Source organism: Phyllobates terribilis, unplaced genomic scaffold (assembly GCF_046119375.1).
Source record: "Phyllobates terribilis strain yellow unplaced genomic scaffold, ASM4611937v1 Scaffold_3__8_contigs__length_932513732, whole genome shotgun sequence".
NCBI classification, from domain to species: domain Eukaryota; kingdom Metazoa; phylum Chordata; class Amphibia; order Anura; family Dendrobatidae; genus Phyllobates; species Phyllobates terribilis.
The window spans coordinates 694,538,123-694,558,828 of record NW_027362763.1 but is presented as its reverse complement, the minus strand read 5'-3'; positions in this window follow the sequence as shown (position 1 = coordinate 694,558,828).

The window sequence follows — 20,706 nt, the reverse complement described above, 5'->3', positions numbered from 1 at the left end:
GGAGGAGGTGCCTTATATATGGTGAGGTCCTCCGGCCATTGGCCGGGAACTCCTTAGGACGGCGAGCGCGGCCCCTTTAAGAGAGGGGGAGCGCGCGCGCGCCCTAAGCACAGTGGCCGGGAAGCAGCGCGCGCTGCCAGCAGAGCGGGAGGAGGACGCCGGGCACGGAGTGGAGAGGTGAGGGGAACAGCGTCCCTGCCTAGCAGGAGGCAGGGACGCCGACGCTACAGTACCCCCCCCTTTAGGCCCCCCTTTTTTAGGTCAGACAGAAATTTATCAAGGATGAGAGGGGCATGGATGTTCTCCCGGGGCTCCCACGTTCTCTCCTCAGGACCAAACCCCTTCCAATCTACCAGAAAAAAGGTTTTTCCTCTTACCCTTTTGGTGGCCAGAATGTTCTCTACCTCAAACTCGTTTTCAGCGGAAACCGGAGCAGGAGGCGTACCTGTAGACTTGGAAAAAGAGTTAAGTACCACGGGTTTGAGGAGAGATACATGGAAGGAGTTAGGGATCCGCAAGTTGGCCGGGAGTTTCAATTTATAGGCCACTGGGTTGATTTGTTTGATAACTTCTAGTGGGCCGATGAACCAAGGCCCTAACTTGTAGGAAGGAATCTTGAGCCGGACATACTTGGACGAGAGCCAGACTTTATCTCCAGGACGGAATTGTGGAGGATCCAGGCGTTTTTTGTCAGCGTGTTTTTTCATCCGCTCGGACGACTGAAGGAGTGCGGATCGGGTACTCTCCCAAATGGAGGAAAATTTGCTAACGAGAGATTCCGCAGCCGGATTGTCCACCGAGGTGGAGACGGGAAATGGGATCCGAGGATGCTGACCGAAGACTACAAAAAACGGGGATTTGGAGGAAGATTCGCTCTCGTGATTATTGCAAGAGAATTCGGCCCATGGCAGGAGATCCACCCAGTCTGAATGGTGGGCATTAACGAAGTGCCGGAGGTAACTGGTCAGGATCTGATTGATCCGCTCCACTTGACCATTGGACTGTGGGTGGTATGCGGAGGAGAAGTCCAGGGTGACGTCTAGCAGCTTACATGTGGCTCTCCAGAAGCGTGAGGTGAACTGAACCCCACGATCCGACACGATGTGGAGGGGCAGGCCATGGAGACGGAAGATGTGGCGGATAAAGTCTTTAGCCAGCTCGGGTGCAGACGGGAGGCCTGGCAGGGGAATGAAATGAGCCATTTTGGAAAAGCAGTCAGCGACCACCCAAATGACCGTACAACCGGCAGAGACAGGGAGATCTGTTATGAAGTCCATAGCTATATGCTGCCAGGGGGCAGCAGGTACTGGAAGAGGAAGGAGGCGACCGGCTGGCAGGTGTCTCGGAACCTTGTTGCGGGCGCAGGACACACAGGCAGAAACAAAGTCTATTACGTCCTTGTGCAGGGTAGGCCACCAGTAGTGCCGGGTGATAAGCTGGAGGGTCTTTATCTGACCGGCATGGCCAGCAAGCTTAGACGAGTGACCCCAGTGTAGGATCTTCTCCCGATCAGGTACCGTTACGAACGTCTTACCGGGAGGGAGACGATTTAGACTCACGGGGGCCACCTGCATTACTCTGGCGGGATCGATGATGTGTTTAGGTTCCTCCTCAAGATCAGACACCAGGAAGGATCGGGACAAGGCGTCAGCTTTGATGTTTTTGTCAGCCGGGCGAAAATGAAGAACAAAATCAAAACGAGCAAAAAACAAGGACCACCGGGCTTGGCGCGGGTTAAGTCTCTGGGCACTCTGGAGGTAAGCCAAGTTCTTGTGGTCCGTGTAAATTATTACCGGGTGAAGAGCCCCCTCGAGCAGGTAACGCCACTCCTCCAATGCCAGCTTAATGGCCAATAACTCTCGGTCTCCTATAGAATAGTTGCGCTCGGAAGAGGAGAAGAGTTTGGAGAAGAAGCCGCAAGTTACCATTCTCCCGGAAGACGATTTTTGGGTAAGTACCGCTCCGGCTCCAGAGGAGTAGGCGTCAACTTCCAGGAAGAATTGCTTGTTGCCGTCCGGGCGATGCAGCACCGGGGCGGAAGAGAAAGCCTGTTTTAAGGAAAGAAAGGCTTCCTCAGCTTCGGGCGGCCATTCTCTGGGATTAGTGCCCTTACGGGTGAGCGCAGAGATTGGGGCAGTCCGGGAAGAGAAGTGCGGTATGAAGAGGCGGTAGTAGTTGGCGAAGCCCAGGAACCGCTGAATAGCCTTCAACCCCTCTGGTCGAGGCCACTTCTCGATGGCAGACAGTTTCTCAGGATCCATTCGTAGGCCGGTCTGAGAAATTATGTAGCCCAAAAACGGAAGCGAGGTCTGCTCAAAGAGGCACTTCTCATATTTAGCGTAGAGGTGGTTCTGCCTGAGCCTGAGCAGAACCTGACGAACATCCCTCCGGTGTGTGGGGAGATCCGGAGAGAAGACCAAGATGTCGTCCAGGTACACCACTACACAGGAGTAGAGAAGGTCCCGGAAGATGTCATTGACCAACTCTTGAAAGACGGCGGGAGCGTTACAGAGACCGAAGGGCATTACCAGGTATTCATAGTGGCCGTCCCGGGTGTTGAATGCCGTCTTCCATTCATCCCCCTGACGGATACGGACCAGGTTATACGCCCCACGGAGGTCCAGCTTGGTGAAGATTCTAGCCCCCCCTCAGACGGTCAAATAATTCTGGAATGAGCGGAAGGGGGTATTTATTCTTCACCGTGATCTGGTTAAGGCCTCTATAGTCTATACAAGGACGGAGTGAGCCATCCTTCTTTTTGACGAAGAAGAAGCCTGCTCCCGCCAGGGAAGTAGATTTCCGGATGAATCCCCGGGCCAGATTCTCCTCAATATATTCTGACATGGATCGGGTCTCAGCAGCGGACAAAGGGTAAATGCGCCCACGGGGAGGAGTAGCGCCGGGCATCAGGTCGATTGGGCAGTCGTATGGTCTATGAGGGGGTAATGTCTCTGCCTCCTTTTTATTAAAGACGTCCGCATACGACCAATAAGGAGCCGGAAGACCAGGTAGATTGGCTGGAGTAGGAGAAGGACGGACAGGATGGACGGGAACTAAACAAGTCTTATGGCAGTCCTGTCCCCAGCGAAGGACCTCTCCGGTCTGCCAATCAAGCACGGGTGCATGTCTCTGAAGCCAAGGTAGGCCTAGTAAGAGGGCGTGAGAGAGTCCAGGCAGAACATGAATGAAGATGCTCTCAGAGTGCAGCATTCCCACCTGCAGGGTTATGGATTCGGTGATGAGTTGGATGGGATGTGGTAAGTGGCCCCCATCCACGGCAGCGACAGATAAGGGTACAGCTAGAGGTTTGTTGGGAATGCGGTATTTCTCTACCAGAGACTGAGAAATGAGATTTCCGGCAGCTCCAGAGTCAAGTTGGGCTAGTTCAAAATAACGGTTCTCCCCGCAGATGATAGAGACCGACAGCAACAGAGATGGAGAGGGTTTACTCTTGTCTAGGACGACCTCTCTGAGCGATCCTAGACACAGGCGTTTCCCGACCTCTCCGGGCAGGAACGGATCCGGTGCTCCTTACTACCACAGTAGAAGCAGCTCCCCTCGGCACGGCGTAACTCTTGACGGGTTTTGACCATCTTGGTCTGGTCGACCTGCATAGGCTCGGGTGAGTGCGCCTGGGGAGTAGCGGGAGAAGTGACAGGTTTCTGAAAGGTAGAGGCTAGACGTGGAAACCTCCTCTCACGGGTGACCTCTTTGGCGCGTTCCTGGAACCGGATGTCAATCCGGGTGGCAAGAGTCATTAAGTCGTCGAGAGTGGTAAGTATGTCCCGACCGGCGAGTTCATCTTTAATACGGCCGGACAGACCCTCCCAAAAGACAGACACCAGGGCGAATTTATCCCAGGCCAGCTCCGAAGCAAGGGTACGGAACCGTATGGCATATTGGCCCACGGTGAGATTTCCTTGATGGAGGTGTAGCAGAGATGATGCGGATGAGGTCTTCCGTCCGGGTTCGTCGAAGACTTTCCAGAAAGCCGTGAGAAAGGCTGGCAGGTTGGACACCAGGGGGTCTCCTCTCTCCCATAGAGGATTTAGCCAAGCCAGTGCCTCCCCCGTGAGATGGGACATGATGAAGGCTACTTTGGCCCGGTCGGAGATAAACTGGTGGGACAGGAGTTCAAAGTGCAGGGTGCACTGGTTTATGAAGCCCCGAGCTTGAGCGGGGTCGCCTCCGAAGCGTGGAGGTGCAGAAAGCCGGGGTCCGGGGCAGGATGCCATGGTATTGGTGGGCAGCGGCGCTGCCGGGCTGCGAGTCATGACACTAGCGGTGGTTGCTGGTGGAGCAGTCAGAGTGTCCAGGCGAGAGTTGACATTCCGCAGATGACTCAGGATGGACTCCTGTTGGGACCTATGACGGGACAGTTCATGACATAGGTCCGAGAGCGAGGGAGCTTGGGTGCCACTGGGTTCCATGGCCCGAGCAAACTGTAACGGGTCTGGGAGGCGGAACCTCTGAGCAACTATACAAGGGGGCGGTCCTTGTAAGGAAGCGGGTGGCTCCCAGGGAAGACGGGCAGGTAGTCACGGCAAGTGACAGGGACAGTCTCTGGGTAGAAGGGCAGGTAGTCACGGCAAGTGACAGGAACAGTCTCTGGGTAGAAGGGCAGGTAGTCACGGCAAGTGACAGGGACAGTCTCTGAGTAGAAGGACGGGTACTCACGGCAAGTGACAGGGACAGTCTCTGGGTAGAAGGACAGCAGGCAGGTGGCTGGTGAGCGCTCCCAGGTGAGCGGGCGAGAGTCTTTGGACAGGCAGGTGGTCACGGCAAGTGACTGCAGAGCCTCCAGGTAGGCTAGTAGGCAGGTAGCAGGTGAGCGCTCCCAGGTGAGCGGGCAAGAGTCTCTGGACGGGCAGGTGGTCACGGCAAGTGACGGCAGAGCCTCCAGGTAGGCTAGCAGACAGGTAGCAGGTGAGCGCTCCCAGGTGAGCAGGCAAGAGTCTCTGGACAGGCAGGTGGTCACGGCAAGTGACGGCAGAGCCTCCAGGTAGGCTAGCAGACAGGTAGCAGGTGAGCGCTCCCAGGTGAGCAGGCAAGAGTCTCTGGACAGGCAGGTGGTCACGGCAAGTGACGGCAGAGCCTCCAGGTAGGCTAGCAGACAGGTAGCAGGTGAGCGCTCCCAGGTGAGCAGGCAAGAGTCTCTGGACAGGCAGGTGGTCACGGCAAGTGACGGTGGAGCCTCCAGGTAGGATAGCAGACAGGTAGCAGGTGAGCGCTCCCAGGTGAGCGGGCAGGCTGGTCCATAGACAGACTGACAGGTGTCGGAAGGCAGACCGTCGGACCGCAGGCTTGCAAGCAGGTAAACGGATATCAGGCAGGTATCAAGCAGGAATCTGGCAGGTAACAGGCAGGAATCTGGCAGGTGACTGGCAGGTAACTGGTAACGGGACCTGAGGGCTGAAGCAGAGTGAAGGCTTTGCAACAACATTGCTCAGGCACCTCCATTTTGGAGGAGGTGCCTTATATATGGTGAGGTCCTCTGGCCATTGGCCGGGGACTCCTTAGGACGGCGCGCGCGGCCCCTTTAAGAGAGGGGGAGCGCACGCGCTCACGCCCTAAGCACAGTGGCCGGGAAGCAGCGCGCGCTGCCAGCAGAGCGGGAGGAGGACGCCGGGCACGGAGTGGAGAGGTGAGGGGAACAGCGTCCCTGCCTAGCAGGAGGCAGGGACGCCGACGCTACACTTTATATGATTCACATTTGAGACGTTGAACAGTTTCTGTTTATTTGATATGTGACCTGTATGGTCAAATTATTTTGCTTCATCTTGCCACATGTATGCAATCCTTGAACATCCAGTCTTGGATGCATACTGCTGTGTGAGATGTGAGCACGTTGTGCGTTTGGAAGCCCAGGTACTGGCTCTAAATGAGCAGCTGGCAACACTGAGATCCATTGACAATATGGAAAGGAGTCTGCTGCTCACTGAGCAGCTGCTCACTGGGGTAGATGTGGGGGAGGGTGGTAGTAGGGAGCTGCAGGACAGTGAGGCAGCTAGCTGGGTGACAGTTAGAAGGGGGGTAGAGGGAAGAGTGCCAGGGAGGCTAGTCCTGATCTGGCACACCCCAATAAGTTTGCAAAGTTGGCAGATGAGGGGGGTGTCGGTACAGGGGTAGTACTGCTGCAGCAAGGCATGTCCTCTGAAAGCCGGAGGAGTGTCAGCTCCAGTAAGGGGGGAAATAGGAGAGCAGGGCAGGCCAGGCAGTTGCTGTTAGTGGGTGACTCAATTATTAGGGGAACAGATAGGGCAATCTGTCACAAAGACAGGGAATATCGAACAGTGTGCGCCCTACCTGGCGCTCGAGTCCAGCACATTGTGCACATGTCATGGTGCACATTGGCACAAATGACACAGTTAGAGGTAGGTGGAAGTTCCTTAAAGATGATTTCAGGGAATTAGGCTGCAAGCTTAAAGCAAGGACCTCCAAGGTGGTATTCTCTGAAATACTACCTGTACCACGTGCCACGCCAGAGAGGCAACGGGAGATTAGGGAAATAAATAAGTGGCTCAGGAACTGGTGTAGGAAGGAGAGGTTTGGGTTCCTGGAGAACTGGGCCGACTTCTCAGTTGGCTACAGATTCTACGCTAGGGACGGGCTGCAACTCAATGGGGAGGGTGCAGCTGTGCTGGAGGAGAAAATGGCTAGAAGGTTGGAGGAGTGTTTAAACTAGGGATTGGGGGGAGGGTATTCATTTTATCGGTGGGGAAGATAGTGAAGATAGTGACCTGGGCACAAATAAAGAAATTGGGGGGTGGGGTTAGAACAGTCAATATAGTAAGAAGGAATAGAGGTACAGAGAGATACATAAAATGCATGTGCACTAATGCCAGAAGCCTCACCAACAAAATGAAGGAATTAGAATTAATTTTGTTGGAAAATAATTATGACATGGTGGGGATATCTGAGACAAGGCTGGACGAGAGCCATGACTGGGCAGTTAATTTACAGGGCTATAGTCTGTTCAGAAATGACCGTACAAACAAGCAAACAAGCGAGGGGGGGGGGGGTGTTTATATGTAAAATCATCTTTAAAACCCATCTTGCGTGAGAATATATGTGAATCTAATGAAAATGTAGAGTCCCTGAGGGTGGAGATAAGGGGAGGGGGAAAAAATAATAAATTACTAATAGGGGTTTGTTATAAGTCTCCAAAAATAATGGAAGCAGCGGAGAATATCCTCATAAAGCAAATAGATGAAGCAGCGACTCAAGGAGAAGTCATTATTATGGGGGACTTCAACTACCCTGAAATACATTGGGGAACAGAAACCTGTAGTTCAAGCAAAGGTAATAGGTTTTTGCCAACTATGAGAGACAATTACTTTTCACAACTGGTTCAGAACCCAACAAGAAGGGGGGCACTGCTAGACCTAATATTAACCAATAGGCCAGACCGCATATCAAATATACGAGTAGGGGGTCACTTGGGTAATAGTGATCACAAAATAATAAGTTTTCATGTATCCTTTAATAAAATGTGTAGTAGAGGGGTAACAAGGACGCTAAACTTCAGGAAGGCAAATTGCCAACGGTTGAGAGATGATCTTAGTGCAATAAACCGGGACGATATCCTGAGACATAAAACTACACAAAGCAAATGGGAGACATTTATTAGCATCCTGAATAGGACCTGTGCACAATATATACCCTATGGGAATAAACATGCTAGAAATAGGAGGAAACCACTATGGCTAAATAGAGCTGTAAGGGGCGCAATAAGTGACAAAAAGAAAGCATTTAGAGAACTAAAGCAAGTAGGTAGTGATGAGGCATTAAATAAATACAGAAAATTAAATAAATTCTGTAAAAACCAAATCAAGGCAGCAAAGATTGAGACAGAGAGACTCATTGCCAGAGAAAGTAAAAATAATTGCAAAATATTCTTTAACTACATAAATAGTAAAAAACTAAAAAATTATAGTGTTGGCCCCCTTAAAAATAGTCTGGGTGAAATGGTGGATGAGGATAAGGAAAAAGCTTGTATGCTAAATGATTTTTTTTCAACAGTATTTACATAAGAAATTGCATGACAGAAAACATGATCAGTGATGACAAAAATTCTCCATTAAATATCACTTGCTTAACCCAGCAGGAAGTACGGCGGCGTCTAAAAATCAGCTTTTATGAAGAGGCAAGTTCTGGACTGGACCAAGGAAATGCAGTCGATGTTGTGTATATGGACTTTTCAAAAGCTTTTGATACGGTTCCACACAAAAGGTTGATAAATAAAATGAGAACAATGGGGATAGGGGAAAATATATGTATGTGGGTTAAGAATTGGCTCAATGATAGGAAACAAAGGGTGGTTATTAATGGAGCACACTCAGACTGGGTCTCAGTTAACAGTGGGGTACCACTGGGGTCAGTATTGGGCCCGCTTCTTTTTAACATATTTATTAATGACCTTGTAGGGGGCATACAGAGTAGTATTTCAATATTTGCAGATGACACTAAACTCTGCAGGGTAATCAATACAGAGGAGGACAATTTTATATTACAGGAGGATGTATGTAAACTACAAGCTTGGGCTAATAAATGGCAAATAAGCTTTAATGGGGATAAATGTAAGGTAATGCACTTGGGCAGAGGAAATAAAATGTATAATTATATGCTTAATTGTAAAACACTGGGAAAAACAGTCACTGAAAAAGACCTGGGTGTATTAGTGGACGACAAGCTCACGTTTAGTGGCCAGTGTCAGGCAGCTGCTGCAAAGGCAAATAAAATAATGGGATGCATTAAAAGAGGCATAGATGCTCATGAGGAGAACATAATATTACCTCTATACAAGTCACTAGTGTGACCACACTTAGAATACTGTGTACAGTTCTGGTCTCCGGTGTATAAGAAAGACATAGCTGAACTAGAGCGGGTGCAGAGAAGAGCAACCAAGGTTATTAGAGGACTGGGGGGTCTGCAATACCAAGACAGGTTATTACACTTGGGGTTATTTACTGTGGAAAAACGAAGGCTTAGGGGTGATCTTATTACTATGTGCAAGTATATGAGGGGACAGTACAAAGACCTTTCTACTGATCTTTTTACTCTGAGGCCAGAGACGGGGACAAGGGGGCATCTTCTACGTCTGGAGGAAAGAAGGTTTAATCATAATCACAGACGCGGATTCTTTACTGTAAGAGCAGTGAGACTATGGAGCTCTCTGCCGCATGATGTTGTAATGAGTGATTCACTATTAAAATTTAAGAAGGGCCTGGATGCCTTTCTTGAAAAGTATAATATTACAGGTTATATATACTAGATTCCTTGATAGGGCGTTGATCCAGGGAACTAGTCTGATTGTCATATGGAGTCGGGAAGGAATTTTTTTCCCCAATGTGGAGCTTGGTGTTTGCCACATGGTTTTGTTTTGCCTTCCTCTGGATCAACATGTTAGGCTATGGGTTGAACTAGATGGACTCAGTCTTCCTTCAACCTTAAAAACTATGTTACTATGTTAATAATAAAGACCTTAATTTAAAAGCTGCATTTTGTGTTTACTTGTGTTATCTTTGTCTAATATTTACATTTATTTGGTGATCTGAAACTTTTAAGTGTGACAAACATGCAAAAGAATAAGAAATCAGGAAGGGGGCAAACACTTTTTCAAACCACTATATATATATATGTATATACAGTGGGTACGGAAAATATTCAGACCCCTTTACATTTTTCACTCTTTGTTTCATTGCAGCCATTTGGTAAATTCTAAAAAGTTCATTATTTTCTCATTAAAGTACACTCTGCACCCCATCTTGACTGATAAAAAACAGAAATGTAGAAATTTGTGCAAATTTATTAAAAAAGAAAAACTGAAATATCACATGGTCATAAGTATTCAGACCCTTTGCTCAGAACTCATATTTAAGTCACATGCTGTCCATTTCCTTGTGATCCTCCTTGAGATGGTTCTACTGGAGTCCAGCTGTGTTTAATTAAACTGATAGGACTTGATTTGGAAAAGCACACACCTGTCTATATAAGACCTCACAGCTCACAGTGCATATCAGACCAAATGAGAATCATGAGCTCAAAGGAACTGCCCAAGGAGCTTAGAGACACAATTGTGGCAAGGCACAGATCTGGCCAACGTTACAAAAGAATTTCTGCATTACTCAAGGTTCCTAAGAGCACCGTGACCTCCATAATCCTTAAATGGAAGAAGTTTGGGGCCACCAGAAGTCTTCCTAGACCTGGCTATCCAGCCAAGCTGAGCAATTGTGGGAGAAGAGCCTTGGTGAGAGAGGTAAAGAAGAACCCCAAAATCACTGTGGCTGAGCTACAGAGATGCAGTAGGGAGATGGGAGAAAGTTCCACAAAGTCAACTATCACTGCAGCCCTCCACCAGTCGGGCCTTTATGGCAGAGTGGCCCGACGGAAGTCTCTCCTCAGTGTGTGAGACTGTGAACTGTGATAGCAGCAGGAGAGCATTAGGTGTTAGAACCTTGCTCTTAGGTTTTTTCCTTTGCTGGTCACATGACCTTGTTGGCCTATTTAATCCTGCTCCGCCCTTCTGGCTTTGCTGGACTTCATTGTATAACTACTTTCTAGCTAGCCTGTGCTCTGTATCTAACTCTGTTAGTTTGCTTGGTCTACGGACCTCTATGTTCTATATATTTTGTTTGTTCGTCTGTCTGCTACTATTTCTGTTAGGAGGTGTCCCATTTTCCTCCCAGTCCTTAGTACTTGTAGGGATTCCTTCCCCACATCTATAGGTCTCAGTACAGACTAGCTTAGGACTTTAGCAGGTCTGATCGCAGGATCAGGTTCCCTGTTACATCGTAGGGATTCAGCTGAGTTCTATCGTAGGGACAGATCTCCTCTCTTTCCTTAGCTCTGGTAGCAGAACATAACAGTAAGTCCAGCCTGCAAATTCTCTAAGGAAAGATTTTTCTGTTCCATCATGGTGTCGGTTCAGGATTTGGCTCATCGCCTGCAGGGACTCTCTCTGGAGGTGGCCGAGCTCCGTCAGCACGTGAGTAACTGTCCTGGAGCACATTTCTTGGAGCCTAAGGTATGTTTGCCGGATTTATTTTTTGGTGAACACCGAGAATTTTTTTCATTTAAAAATGCTTGCTTATTGTATTTTCGTTTGAGACCCAAGTCCTCTGGGGATGAATCCCAGCGCATAGGGTTCATAATGTCACTTTTGCGCAAAGAGCCTCAGGAGTGGGCCTTTTCTTTGCAACCTAGTGATGCATGCTTCAGATCAGTGGATAGTTTTTTTTCTGCTTTGGAACTATTATATGATGATCCTGACCGTGTCGCATCAGCTGAGACTGAGTTGAGACGTTTGAAACAGGGATCAGGTAAAAATATTGTACTCATTTCCGTCGATGGTCTACTCAAACAGGGTGGAACGATTCTGCTCTGAAAAGTCTATTTCTTGCTGGGCTCAATGAAAGGGTTAAAGACCTGCTAATTGCTTATCCTACACCTGAAGATTTGCAACAGGCTATGCAATTAGCTATACGGGTGGATAGGAGACTGCGTGCAAGGGTTAATGAGAGCAAATCCTCTGCTATGTCAGTTTCTGGTTATGAGAATGTGTGTACTAACAGTGGTGAACCGATGGAGATTGGATCGGTGGCACCTCGCTCTCAAGAAAAAGACCGTAGATTTTCTGAAGGCTTGTGTTTCTATTGCGGAAAATCTGGTCATTTGATTAAAGGCTGTGAGCTTCGTATGAAGAAAGAAAAAAAAAATGGTCAGTCATGCCCGTATTGCCTGTTTAAATTCCAAGGGTGTATTTTTAGCTGCTTCCACGATTGCTCAGGAAAAATTAATGGAATTTCGGGTGTTTGTTGATTGTGGGTCTACTCTGAATGTAATTGATGGGGGATTCTTGGAAAGACTCAATTTAAAACCCGAACCTTTATCATCCCCCATTGCTGTGGTTTCTGTGGATGGTTCCCCTTTGAAGAATATTACTCTCAAGGTCTGTGAATTTCCTCTCACTATTAATGGTGTTCACCATGAGAAATTGGATTTGGTAGTTTTAAATAACTTGCCTTCTCCAGTAATATTGGGATTGCCCTGGTTAAAATTTCACAATCCTGTACTGGATTGGTCTACCAGTGAAATTAAATCCTGGAGCCATAAATGTTATGACAAGTGTTGTAACGGGCGTATTGCAGCTTTGGATAGGGGAGAATTGCCTGTTCCTATTCAGGATTTTTGGAGAGTTTTTTCTGAGAAGGAATCGCAGGTTTTGCCTCCCCATAGAGACTATGATTGTTCTATTGAATTTGTCCCTGCAGCGACTCTTCCTAAAAGTCGTTTATTTAACCTTACTATTCCTGAGAGGAAGGCTTTGGAGGAATACATACAGACAGGTTTGGCCGCCGGTCACATTAGGCCTTCTAAGTCTCCTGTGGCGGTTGGATTTTTTTTTGTAAAAAAAAAAGGACGGCGGTTTACGTCCTTGTCTGGATTTTCGTGAGATTAACAAAATTACTGTACGCAATCCTTACCCACTGCCATTGATTCCTGATCTGTTTAACCAGTTAATGGGGGCCAAGTGGTTCTCTAAAATTGACCTTAAGGGGGCATACAATCTGTTGCGCATGAAGGAGGGTGACGAATGGAAGACTGCTTTTAACACTCCTGTGGGTCATTTTGAGAACCTGGTTATGCCTTTTGGTCTTACTAATGCTCCTGCATTTTTTCAGAATCTTATTAATGACATCCTTAGACCTTTGATCGGCAAAAAAGTGGTTGTGTATTTGGATGACATTTTGATTTATTCGCCGGATCTGGAGTCTCATTGGCGGAGCGTACGTGAGGTATTACAGTTATTAATGGACAATTCGCTTTTTGCTAAGCTGGAGAAATGTGAGTTCGCTGTACAGAGAATTAGTTTTTTGGGTTACATTATGTCCAGCGAAGGTTTTGAGATGGACCCGGTTAAAGTTCAAGCTGTACAGGAATGGCCTAGGCCTATTGGTTTGAAATCGATACAGAGGTTTTTGGGTTTCGCCAATTATTACAGAAAATTCATAAAAAATTTTTCTAGTATTGTCAAACCTCTGACCGATCTCACCAGGAAAGGTGCTGATGCGGTTCAGTGGTCTTCTGAGGCCATTGAAGCTTTTGTGTATCTCAAGGAGAGGTTCACCTCTGCTCCCATCCTTATGCAGCCTGATGTTACTAGGCCGTTTTTGGTTGAGGTTGATGCTTCCTCTGTGGGGGTTGGCGCAGTATTGTCTCAGGATAACGGGGATGGATTACATCCCTGTGCCTTTTTTTCAAAAAAATTTTCGGAGACTGAACTGAATTACGATATTGGTAATCGGGGATTATTGGCTATTAAACTCGCATTTGAACACTGGCGCCACTTCTTGGAAGGTGCGGAATTTCCCGTTCAGGTTCTTACGGATCATAAAAATCTGATATATCTTGATGCTGCCAAGCGCCTGAATGCCCGTCAGGCTAGGTGGGCACTGTTTTTCTCGCGGTTTAATTTCTCCGTTACTTACATCCCTGGTACTAAGAATGTTAAGGCGGATGCCTTGTCTCGCAGTTTTTCTCCCATAGTCGGTGCTGAGAAAGAGGAGAACATTTTACAAGAAGGTGTTGTGATAGCTGCTTTGGACTCCGTTTTGGAAGATGAGATTCTTAAAGCACAGGAGAATGCCCCATCTAACACTCCTCATGGGAGGTTGTTTGTGCCTGGGACCTTTAGGAGAGATTTGTTTGTTGAGTGTCACGAATCTCGGTTGGCAGGTCATCCCGGAATCTCTGAGACCAAGATACTGGTGGGTCGCAGTTTTTGGTGGCCTGGATGGCAGAAGGAAGTCATTAAGTGGGTGCGTCAATGTACTATATGTGCTAGATCTAAGTCCTCACATACTCCTGCTGCGGGGTTGCTTTGTCCTTTGGAGGTTCCCAGTGCTCCTTGGACACATTTGGCTATGGACTTTATAACTGACCTTCCCCCCTCTGAGGGTTTTACTGTCATCTGGGTGGTCGTGGACCGTTTTAGCAAGATGTGTCACTTGGTTCCCTTCGTCAAACTGCCCTGCGCTAAAACTCTCGCTAAGGCCTTTGTCAAGGAAATTGTCAGACTTCATGGCGTTCCTACTGACATTGTTTCTGATAGGGGTCCTCAGTTCGTGGCTCGTTTTTGCGTGCCTTTTGTGACAGGTTGGGAGTTCATTTGTCGTTCTCGTCCGGATATCATCCTGAATCTAATGGCCAGACAGAAAGGAAAAACCAGGATGTTGAGCAGTTCTTGCGTTGTTTTGTGGCAGACAATCAAGAGGGGTGGTCTGAGTTTCTGCCACTTGCTGAATTTGCTCTGAACAATCATACATCTTCTTCTGCTGGTTGTTCGCCTTTTTTTTGTTGTTCTGGGAGACATCCGTCGTTTGGGTCGTTCTCCAAGTTGGGATCTGCCGTGCCTGAGGAGGAGAATTTTTCCGGTGATTTGGAGAGAGTTTGGACGGATGTGCGTGGTAATCTTCAGGAGGCCAACAGAAAATCTAAAGACTACTTTGATAGGAAACGACAGGAGGTTTTGTTCGCTGTTGGTGACATGGTTTGGTTGTCCTCTAGGAATCTGCGGTTGAGGATTCCTTCTAAGAAATTGGGTCCCAAGTTTGTAGGGCCCTTTAAGGTGCTTCAGGTTGTCAACCAATCTGCTGTTAGGTTGGAGGTTCCTACCTCCTGGAGAATTAATCCGGTATTTCATGTCTCTCTGTTAAAAAAAGCTGTTGTGTCGGATGGTGACGCCTCTGCCTCTGTTCCTCCGGTGGTGGAGGACGGGGAATATGAAATTTCTCGCATCCTTAACTCTAGACGGTATAGAGGTAGTTTGCAGTATCTTGTGGCCTGGAAAGGTTTCGGACCCGAGGATAACTCTTGGGTGAGGTCAGATGATGTTTCCGCGTCCAGACTTATCAGAGCGTTTCACAGGAGATTTCCTGATAAGCCTGGTCCTAGGGGATCCGGAGGATCCTCTTAGAAGGGGGGGTACTGTTAGAACCTTGCTCTTAGGTTTTTTCCTTTGCTGGTCACATGACCTTGTTGGCCTATTTAATCCTGCTCCGCCCTTCTGGCTTTGCTGGACTTCATTGTATAACTACTTTCTAGCTAGCCTGTGCTCTGTATCTAACTCTGTTAGTTTGCTTGGTCTACGGACCTCTATGTTCTATATATTTTGTTTGTTCGTCTGTCTGCTACTATTTCTGTTAGGAGGTGTCCCATTTTCCTCCCAGTCCTTAGTACTTGTAGGGATTCCTTCCCCACATCTATAGGTCTCCGTACAGACTAGCTTAGGACTTTAGCAGGTCTGATCGCAGGATCAGGTTCCCTGTTACATCGTAGGGATTCAGCTGAGTTCTATCGTAGGGACAGATCTCCTCTCTTTCCTTAGCTCTGGTAGCAGAACATAACATTAGGACGCTGTGACTTTTGCCTGGCTGAGCTCAGAGCAGGGGCAGAGCTGGAGAGCCTGTGTGTCCTGAGGGTATCTGCTGTGTGAGAGGCTAGACAGGAAGTCTGTGAGAACTGAGCTGCAACAAGACGCTGTCTCTACAAGCTTCCCTGTGGAGATTGTTAACCCCTGTCCCTGGTGAAGCTGTGTCCCTGCTTAAGATCAAGTGCTGGGCTGGGGAAAGCTGTGTGGCTCTTTGGAGTTTTGTGGAAGTCCATGCTGAGTGGACTAGAGACTTTGTGCTGAAGGAGCCAAGTGTCGTGTGAGAGGGAAAGAGACTGAGGAATCCATCTTTGTGACGGAGCACATGGTCGGTGGTCTGGAAAAGAGTGAGTGACTGCGAGAGGACAGAAGGGGTCCGGTGCCATCCACATTGAGAGGATACTGACAAGCCTTGTGAAGAGATCTTCCCAGACCTTAACCTGAGGCTACAGGACTAAAGTCCCCGGCATGTGGGCTCGGCATCGGCCGACAAGACAAGGAACCTTTGCTGTTTTTTGAACGTTGCTTTTGTTTTGGCGCCAAAGTTTTCAGGGACTAGCTGCAGCCACCGCTATTCACAGGCCTGTGATAGACTACATCTGAGGTTAACGGTACCGTAACGTTAAGATACCCGGGTATCCTTATAATAGGGGTATAAGAGCAATTGGTATAGTTTCATGCATTGTTATTTTTAATAGTGGTAGGATTGTACTCAGTGTGCCATCTTAGGGTGTCCCTATAGACCGCCCTCACTAGACTGACACTGTGTTTAGGTAAAATTGTTCCAGATCTTTAGAATAATTCACATAAGCTGGAAACCTTGAGATTGGCACATTGATTTCAGCTTTTGCTGATTGTGTGTATTTAGTAGAGACAGTGTCCCAGGTAGAACCTGAGACTGATTCATGCAAAACTGAGTTTTAGTCTAATCCCTGTTTTAGTAAAGAAAGTGATGTTTATTTCTGTCTCTGTCTCAGTTTGTGAATCACTGAATCTCTCTCGGACCTCCGGTCATTACATTTTTGGCGTAGTCGGCAGGAGCCAGTGCTTGTCATGGACGGAGGCGAGGGAAGAAATGACTCTGCCGCACCAGCAGCCCCGCCGCTGGTAGCGGAACCCCTGGCAGCCACGACGACTGTGGGAGGATATGTGCCGGTAGGAGCTTTACTCCAGCACATGCCGAAATATGACGGGCGTAACATGCCGTTGCAGGATTGGACTGAGAGGGTCCAGAGTGTGCTGCGGATGTGTAATCTGGCCCCCGCATTACGAGCAGAGTTGGCATTAAATGCACTAGAGGGCGACGCTAGGCGGATGGTGATGGTACGTCCAGAGTCAGAGAGGAGCACGTTAGAGAAAATCTTGGAGCTGTTAGAAGGGAGTTCAGGAGGCCGGGCTTGTGTGGCCCAGCTTCGTTCCTTGTTCTTCAATCGCACATTCCCAAAGGGAATGTGAGACTTTGATGCAGTACTCGAACACTTTACAGGAAACGTTGAATGAGGTGCAGCGACTAGACCCAGGGGCCATGGGGGCATTCCGAGAGGTAGACTGCTTACTTCGGGATCAATTCATAACGGGGTTAGCCAATAGACTCCTTCGAGACAAACTGATGGAGATGTCCCGAGCTATCCCGGAATTATCCTTCTGGCAGATTTATCGGGCCGCGGTGGAAAGGGAGGAGGAGTCTACTCTGGTGGCCGAGGGGGCAGTGGACAATGCACAGCTGGAGGGAAGTCTGGCGCCAGTTTCAGGAGGGTGAGGACTGGTAAACGTTGTACAGGCTCTGCGTGCCGAACTGAAGGAGCTAAAGCTGGAGGTGTCTAAACTCAGAGCTGGGCCGGTCCCTACTCCTACGGAAGGGCCATCCGCTCCGTTCTCTGGAATGGTGGTTCCACAGTCTGCCAGGTCGCCTTCCTCGAATGATCCAAGTTCTCGTTCACGAGGAGCAGTCACCTGCTGGAGGTGTGGGAGTCGGCGACACATCTCCCGGTACTGCCGGATGTCTGCAGCCCCGGAGCCTCCTTCGCCGGTGTTAAACTCCCAGCCGCTGCCATGAGAGGGCGAGCAGCAGTGGCCCACCCCCCACAAAGCCCTCGATGGGAAGAACAAGATTTGTTCGCATGCAGTCCAGTGCTGGAAGTAGAGTTTGAAGGGCGGAAGATGAGATGCTTGGTTGACACAGGATCCGAATGTACCATAATGCCCTTAGAGGTGTACGAAATACACTTCAGTCAACTCGTGGTTCCCGAGGACGGCCGAGTGATAAGGCTTACAGCCACTAACAATGGCCAACTGACGGTAAAGGGGATCGTGTGGATGCAACTGAAAATGTTTGGTCAAGAGCTGGGTCAGAAAGGGATAGTGCTGGTGGACCACCCTCCTAGAAGAGGGATGGAGGTGACGCTCGAAATGAACGTTCTGCGAGATTTAAATCATCAGATGTTTGCCAGTGAGGGACCCCGATACTGGGCGCGTGCTACCCACCATCGACCCACCCAGAGAATGTTACACCGTCTAGTGCTGAGTTGCGATCTCCTGAAGAGTGCGGTTCCTGGGGGTCTGGTGGGCCTGGTCCGAGTGCCATAGCGGACCACGGTCTCGCTAGCGCTCCGGCATGAAGAACTCTTAATGCTACCGGTGGGGGCTGCGCTGAGACTTAATGGGCTTGAAGTACGGAAGTGGTGGAGGCAGAGCCTGCCGTGTGCTGCAAGAGTTGTGCTGTGTGTGGAGAGAGCTCCTGGGAAGGGAGGAGAGCCAGGCGGAGGTGACCGAGCGGACCAGGAGGACCAGTAGGAGGCGACCGGAGGGACGAGCGCAAGAGAGCGCTGTGGCAGCGTGCAGTGCCGGCCAGCGGAGGGTGCCAGGTGGTGGTGACCAGGAGGTGATCAGGAGGACCGGTAAGAGGCGACCGGAGGGACAAGCGTGCTGTGATAGCGTGCAGCGTCCCTAGAGGAGGTGAGTGAGGGGCAGGAGGCCGCGATAAGCGGCCCTACTGAACCCAAGTGTGTACTGTACTGTATTGTATTTGTATCTGTATTGTAATTGTATTGTATTCCCTAGTCCATATTTAATTGATTACCCCCCCGTCCATATTTAAATTGATTCCCCTGAACACCCCCGTCCATATTTAACTGATCCCTCTGACCACATTAAATTGACCCCCCGTCCTCATTTAATTGATCCCCGACCACCCCCCGTCCATATTAAAGTGATCCCCCTGACCACATTTAAATGATTGACCCCCCCAGCCCATAATTGATTGATCCCCTTGTCCTATTTAATAGATTCCCCTTGTCCACTTTTACTCATCCCCAGTCCCTATCTATTTGCCTTATCCCCCACCATATTTAATTAACCCCTGTCCATAATTAATTGATTGATTCCCCAGACCACAATTAATTATTTCCCCAGTCCATATTTATTGATATTATTGATACTTATTGATCCCCAGTCCTTAGTTAATTGACCCACCGTCCATACCTATTTATTTGCTTTACCCCCCATCCTATTTAATTAAACCCCCTGTCCATAATTAATTGATTGATTCCCTAGTCCACAATTAATTATTTCCCCAGTCCATACTTATTGATCCCAGTCCATAGTTAATTGACACACCGTTCATACTTAATTAATCCACCTGACCCACTCAGCTGATCCCCCGTCCATACTTAATTGATACTTAATTGATCCCCCGTCCATACTTAACTGATCCCGCGCCGATATCTAATCGATACACTTGCACATCCCTAATTGATCCCCGTCCATACACCTATATATAAATAATTGTGTTTTGTACTTGTACATATATACTGACTGTATCCCCATATTTAGAATGACGTCCATGTTGGCCGGAGCCGTGCAGTGTACATCTTGCGCAATGTATGCATTCCCTGAGCTACCGCTCAGGGATCCATACTGCTGCGAGAGATGTGAGCATATCGTGCACTTGGAAGCCCAAATCCTGGATCTAAGTGCTCAGATAGCGGTACTGAGGAGCATCGACAACATGGAACGGAGTTTGCTGCTCACCGAGCAGACACTCAATGGGTCAACACTGGGGGTGGAGCTTAGTGGGGAAGCGCAGGCTGAACAGGCAGGGAGCTGGGTAACAGTTAGAAGGGATAGAGGGAAGAAGTATAGGAAGGCTGGTTCAGAACCGGCATTATTGGAGCACGACAGATCCTCTGACCGCCGGGGGAGTGTATGCTCCAGTAATGAGGGGGAGGGGGGAAGTGTAGGGCAGGCTAGACAGGTCCTGGTAGTGGGTGACTCTATTATTAGGGGGACAGACAGGGCAATCTGTCACAAAGACCGGGATCGCCGAATGGTGTGCTGCCTCCCTGGCGCTCGAGTCTGGCACATCGCGGATCGGGTTGACAGGTTACTGGGTGGGGCTGGCGAAGACCCAGCGGTCATGGTCCACATTGGCACCAATGACAAAGTGAGTGGTAGATGGAGGGTCCTTAAAAATGATTTCAGGGATCTAGGTAGGAAGCTTAGGGCAAGGACCTCCAAGGTAGTTTTCTCAGAAATACTACCAATCCCGCGAGCCACACAGGAGCGCCAACGGGAGGTTAGGGAGGTGAATAAGTGGCTAAAGAGTTGGTGCAAGGCAGAAGGGTTTGGGTTCATGGAGAACTGGGCCGACTTCGCTGTCGGCTACAGGCTCTACCGTAGGGACGGGCTGCACCTCAATGGGGAGGGTGCAGCGGTGCTGGGGAAGAAGATGGCTAATAGGTTGGAGGAGTTTTTAAACTAGAGACGGGGGGGGAAACCAAGGAAATAGGTGGGATGTGAGGCAAGCAAGGGGGAAGGGGAGAAGTGAATATAATGAGGGTGGAGAGGGGGGTGGGGATAGTACAGTTAGATCGTTAGAGAAGAATAGGATGCTAAATAACCCCAAAGTTTTATCTTGCATGCTGACCAACGCAAGAAGCCTGACCAATAAGGTGGATGAGCTGCGGGCGCTTATATCGGAGGAGAGGTATGACATCGTAGGTATAACAGAGACTTGGCTAGACGATAGCTACGACTGGGCGGTAAATTTAACAGATTATAGTTTATTTAGAAGGGACCGGAAACAGGGGAAAGGCGGAGGAGTCTGCTTATATGTAAAGTCACGTCTAAAGCCCAGACTAAGGGAAGATATAGGAGAGGGAGAAGAGGGGGTCCAGTCCATGTGGGTAGAGATAGAGGGGGCAAAAAAATAATAATAAAATATTACTGGGGGTCTGCTATAAGCCACCCAATATAACAGAGGAGAATGAGAAACTGCT